Source organism: Photinus pyralis, unplaced genomic scaffold (genome assembly GCF_008802855.1).
Source record: "Photinus pyralis isolate 1611_PpyrPB1 unplaced genomic scaffold, Ppyr1.3 Ppyr1.4_LG5, whole genome shotgun sequence".
Lineage (NCBI taxonomy): Eukaryota > Metazoa > Arthropoda > Insecta > Coleoptera > Lampyridae > Photinus > Photinus pyralis.
The window spans coordinates 31,119,576-31,125,575 of record NW_022170596.1 but is presented as its reverse complement, the minus strand read 5'-3'; positions in this window follow the sequence as shown (position 1 = coordinate 31,125,575).

Sequence of the window (6,000 nt, the reverse complement as noted above, 5' to 3'; positions counted from 1 at the left end):
ATCAAACAAAATCTCACTCCGTGAGTCCCTCCTCTATTTCATCATGCCTTCAGCAAAATTTCTACTGATAGATGCTGTTAACTTCAGATGTTCCAAACAGCTTTCTTCTTGCAAGCCTTACGTGCAGTAAAAAAATACCTATTCGTCTTCAGACTACTTTTGTATTGGAGAGCGCTATTAACCTAAAATTTTCTAGAAATCTTTCTTTGTAGTAGTCTTGTAGTAGCTGTACAATAATAAAATCTCCGTTTTTTTAATTGTTTACTGGAAGGTGCAGGCTGCTAACTTAAAATCTTCTAGAAAGAACACTTTTTGCAAGGGGTCGGAAATAATCAAAAAGTCGGCGCCCATTCATTCCTGAAAATAATTATGCTTTCGCATACTAGCAGAGCTGGGCAGGATTTGATTTTGTAAATACTTTTTAGTATTCAAATCCTTTAAAGTATTCAAATACTTTGTAATTAAATACTTTTATGGGAGCAGTATTTGTATTTGTAACTCAAATACTTTCACAAATATTTAGTATTCGAATACTTCGCAAAGTATTTGGGTACTTCGTAAAGTATTCGAATACTTCGCATAGTATTTGAATACATAACCTTCCTTTTTCACCAAAAATCGACTACTCCAAAATTTCTCGGGAAAACACTTTTTCTTATTAATTTTGGTCCGTAGAATCCAAAACAGTTCGTACTTTTTCGATCAGACTTCTCAATAAAAAGTTAGACTAGAAACCAATGTCGAAAAAAAATTCAAAGGGCTGTAACTTTTGAACTAAGAGCCCAATCTTGGAACTGTGTGAAATTATGGATTCTACAGTCCACATTCTATAAGAAATTTTCTTTTGCGGGTCGATCTGAGACAATTTTTTTCTCGGCCCTCAAAAAAAGACAGTGTATAACCTTCCTTTTTTAGCAAAAATCGACTACACCAAAATTTCTCGGGAAAACACTTTTTCCTATTAATTTTGGTGCGTAGAATCCAAAACAATTCGTACTTTTTCGATCAGACTTCTCAATCAAAAGTTATAGACTAGAAAACCAATTTCGAAAGAAAATTCAAAGGGCTGTAACTTTTGAACTAGTAGCCCAATCTTGGAACTGTTTGAAATTATGGATTCTACAGGCCACATTGTATAAGAAAATTTTTTTTCCGGGTTGATCTGAGACAATTTTTTTTTCGGGCCTCAAAAAAAGGCAGTGTATAACCTTCCTTTTTTGCCAAAAATCGACTACACCAAAATTTCTCGGGAAAACACTTTTTCTTATTAATTTTGGTACGTAGAATCCAAAACAATTCGCACTTTTTCGATCAGACTTCTCAATAAAAAGTTATGGACTGGAAACCAATTTCGAAAGAAAATTCAAAGGGCTGTAACTTTTGAACTAGTAGCGCAATCTTGGAACTGTGTGAAATTATGGATTCTACAGGCCACATTCTATAAGAATTTTTTTTTTCTGGATTGATCCGAGACAATTTTTTTTTCGGGCCTCAAAAAAGGCAGTGTATAACCTTCCTTTTTTACCAAAAATCGACTACACCAAAATTTCTCGGGAAGACACTTTTTCTTATTAATTTTGGTACGTAGAATCCAAAACAATTCGTACTTTTTTGATCAGACTTCTCAATAAAAAGTTATGGACCAGAAACCAATTTCGAAAGAAAATTCAAAGGGCTGTAACATTTGAACTAGTAGCCCAATCTTGGAACTTTTCCGGGTCGATCTGAGACAATTTTTTTTTCGCGCTTCTCCTAATTTCACACTTTTACCTTCTATTGTGCTTATAAATTTCATATGTTTGTTGCATTTTAGGTGTTTTGATTAACCAAAATTAAACATGAAATACTTTTGCGATCATTTTGGATCAAAGAACCCCAAAACTTGATTGACGAAACGGTTAAATGCATTAATAGAGAAAAGTAAAATTGGCTTTGCTGGAAACCACGATTTACTCTACTTTAGGTCATTATTTATTATGTGCACCTTTTGAAAAAATAGATTTCGCGTAGGCAGACCCACCTTTCTTATGTATGAGCGACTTTTTTCTGAAATTTTAAGGGAAAGTCCTTCCTAAAAAAATTACACGTATCTCCACAAAAAAATAACTAATTAACTTATTACGCATCCACAGACTTACTTTCCGACCCAATTCTCCTGAAATTTCAGCGAGAAATACTCTTATAAAAGCAAATCAAAATCACGTGTCAAAGATTAACTAATTAAATGTTGAAATGCGCTATTTGTAAAGCGTTTGCGATTACTTTTTTTAACGTTTAACGTTTAATTTTTTATGGAAATGTGCCTTTAATAGAAGATCCTTCTTGTAAGGGCCGGAAAATAATAAAAAATCTCCGTCTGTCTGTCCCTCTTGTTGACCCATTCCTGGTATTAATATTTTACTGGAAGCCCCTACTAGCTTAAAATTTTCTAGAACATATCTCTTTTCGTTGCTAAAAGAGCACTCTGCCTACGCTCACTTGAAAATCTTTTGAGTTTGTCGGTCTCTTTTGCCTAAAAAAAGTGCATTATGACCAACTTTTTTTCAAAACCACCTCTTTTACATTACAAAAAAGGAAAAGTATGCAGATCTACAGATTTGAATCAATACTTTTACCTTACACAATCAAGTATATTCAATTTTCTCTGAAATCTATAGAAAATGCATTCCTTTTACATTTTAAGTCTTTCTTATCGATCGAGTTCACCTCCTGAATGTAAATTTTCCTTTGTTTCAGATTCCAGAAGGGCAGCCTTATAAAGGTAGGATTTTTCTTTTTTTGCATGGGTTCTTTTGCATCTCTTTTTGTGTATTTAGCAGTGAGGGGGGGAGTGAAAAGTGTTTATGAAGCTCTACAACTATTTTTGGCTGACCTTCGTGACACTAAGTGAATTGTGACCATCGTCTTATCATACCATCTTGCTTATGTATGATCTCTTTCACGGCATTAATCAGTTTACCCTATTCAAACCACTATGGGTTCATAGCCATGGCGGTTTGTTGAAGTAAACGGATTTTTTCAGTGACTAGACTATGAATGATTGTTACACTACATTTAATACTGCACGAAGATCAGCCTAAAGGAAGGTAAGTGTAATTAAATATCCAAAGACACGTATGTGTTGACTTATTAATCTTTGAGTTCATGCCCACTTGTCACTGATCGTCTTTAGATAGTTAATAAGAGGTTAATAAGAGAACACAGCGTGGTTTTAAAGAGCATATGGCATAACTTATTTGTTTTTTAACTGTTCGCAGCGCAAATGGTGGTTTGCTGCGAGGCGGATCCCACTTCTGTAATGGTTCATTTCCAGTCCTACTCTACAATGGATTATTTCGCTCACGGCTCAGGCAAATGAGGTACGTGTTTTAAAGAGCATAAATGGCATAACTTATTTGTTTTTTTAACTGTTCGCAGCGCAAATGGTGGTTTGCTGTAAGGCGGATGCCACTTCTGTAATGGATCATTTCCAGCCCTAGTCTACACTGGATTATTTCGCCCACGGCTCAGGCCAATGAGGTACGTGAGCCATTGTTTTTTGCATCAACCGACTTGGAGTTTTCTTAAACCTATGGCTTTCGGAAATAGGTCCCTGGAAACTAGATTATCATTTCAATTTCCCATGATCATTAACAAAAAATCACGAATTGTTGCTAACATACTAACAGTGCTCTTTTTCACTTTTCAGTTATCTTCAGCTCATTTTGCCTGCTTGCCAGTTTCCTGTGCCCGGAGTTCCGGAGAGACTGAATTGATAAGGCTTAGGGTAAGAATTTAATTCTTAATTATTACGCAGCTTAATAATAGCCATAGCCATAGTTTCAGTAAATGACTTTTCTTAACTCGGCTTTTTGACCCTCAATTCTAATAGCGTGGCGTAAAATTGATTGCTTTCAAGCAATTTTTTGAGACCAAATTATTATAATTAAGAAATTTATTCATTTTTTTAACGAAGTTTTTTGTTACAGATTCCAGAAGGGCAGCCTTATAAAGGTAGGATTTTTCCTTTTCTAAGCATGGGTTCTTTTGCATTTTTTTGTGTATTTAGGAGTGGGGGCAGTAAATAGTGCATACAGTGTATAAAGTGAGCATCAACAATTCATTTTAGCTGTGCTTCGTTTTGTAATTATAAGTGGGTTGTGACTGCCTTCTCGGTCGCTCAACTTGGAGACGTAGGACTCACTGCAATAATTCTTCGTGTGGTCTTCATCGTAACATCAATCCGTTTACTTCATCGAATCAGTGTGACCACACCAGTTTCGTGAAGTAAATCGATTTGGTTTATGAACCAGACTGTGAAAGTGCATTGCAGCCAGTTTTCCATTTTTAAGTTGAAGGTGTTCGAAGACCGTTGAATCCCATTTATTATTACACGAAGATCAGTTTATTGGTTTCTTAAAGAAGGGTGAGTGCTTCTGGACGTGTTCGTTTATTAGTCTCTGAATGAGACAAACGAACGCGTCTTACAATTTTAATTTGGTATTACTACTAATTTTATCGATTGTTCACAGTGCAGTGGTGCCATACTTCATGACGTCCCAAGAGACCTGCATCTACTGGTGATTTCTGTGATGGAGAATACCTGTTTCTATCGAACACAGAACGGATGAATGATGTGAGTTGCAATTTTCTTCTTATGCCTTTAAAAAAATTCGTAGTAACTAGATTTCTATTTCAATTTTGAGAATTTTAGTTTAATAACAGTTGACAAAAATCATGAGCTGTTGCCAATAACATTAAAGATTTTTGCAATATAGGCCTTTTCACTTTTCAGTTGCGTCCAACTCTCCATGCTTCTGTACCAGTGATCCGCGAACGCGAATGAGCAGCATATCGTTTTTGCTGTTGTGGTGGTCCGTGCCAGACGAGACTGAAGTAAAAAGGCCAGGTAAGGGTAAACTTCATTTTTCGAACTTCTTGACAATGTAACATGTTACATGAAAGGAGCACATGCACCCACTGATAGTTTTAGTTCTTTTTCAATAAATTTCTTTAGTAAATAATGACATTTGTTTAGAAGACACTCTTAGAAATTAAACATTTGAGTAATTTTGTTAAATCAATATAGAAAACCAGTGTCTGATGCAATATATTATTTAAAAAAACTCCAAAATGCGATTCAACCGCTTGCAAACTGAAATCTTTGTTCAAAACAATTTTTTTCTAAAAAAATTAGCGAAATTCAAATTCGTCCTTTATTGAAACTAGCTTTAAAAACACGGTTTGTTCGAAAAGTAGTGCCACCGATTTGATTTTAAAAAAATTGATTGCCCATCAGACTCTTCTACAACATTAAAAGTTAAAGTCAAAGTCAAAATACTCTCGTCCCGCATTGATACAGCGCCTCCAGCGAGATTTTCAGACATCGAAGGCGACATGGAAGGCTACTTTCGGAATTTTTTTAGAGTCTTGGTGCAATCTCTTTTGACCTTCTCAACTACTACGAAACGATGACCTTTTAAAGGAGTTTTCAAGCGAGGGAACAACATAAAAAACATGCTCAAATTAGTAAAATTATGAAACTATTATTAAACTATTATGTAATTTAATAAGATTTTTATGCTGCTATATCTAAAACAGTGTACTCTTTATGAATGTGTAAGGAAAAGTAGTGGTTGCTGTTTAAAAAAACATGCCCCCTTTGGCCATGTAGAAGTACGGCACTGACCACAAATTTAAAGTACGCAGATTTGTAGCAAAATTTTTCTAATTTTGGATTCCATAAAAAGCTTCTTGAATGTTGTCTTGATGATATGGTCAGTGTTCCAGACAAAATGTTCACTCTGTATATGAGCTCTAAAAGTGGGACATGCAATTCATTAATTTGTTGTGCATAGGTTTTAAGTTTAGCAAAAATTTGACTAGCTATAACAAATGAGTGTCCTTTTGTTAAACGTGTAGTGGGTAATTCTTATTTGTTTTTTCTATTACAATATTTTAGTAATGACGGGAATTCAATTCTAATGCATTTATGATAGTCATAATAGGATTCGTTATTTA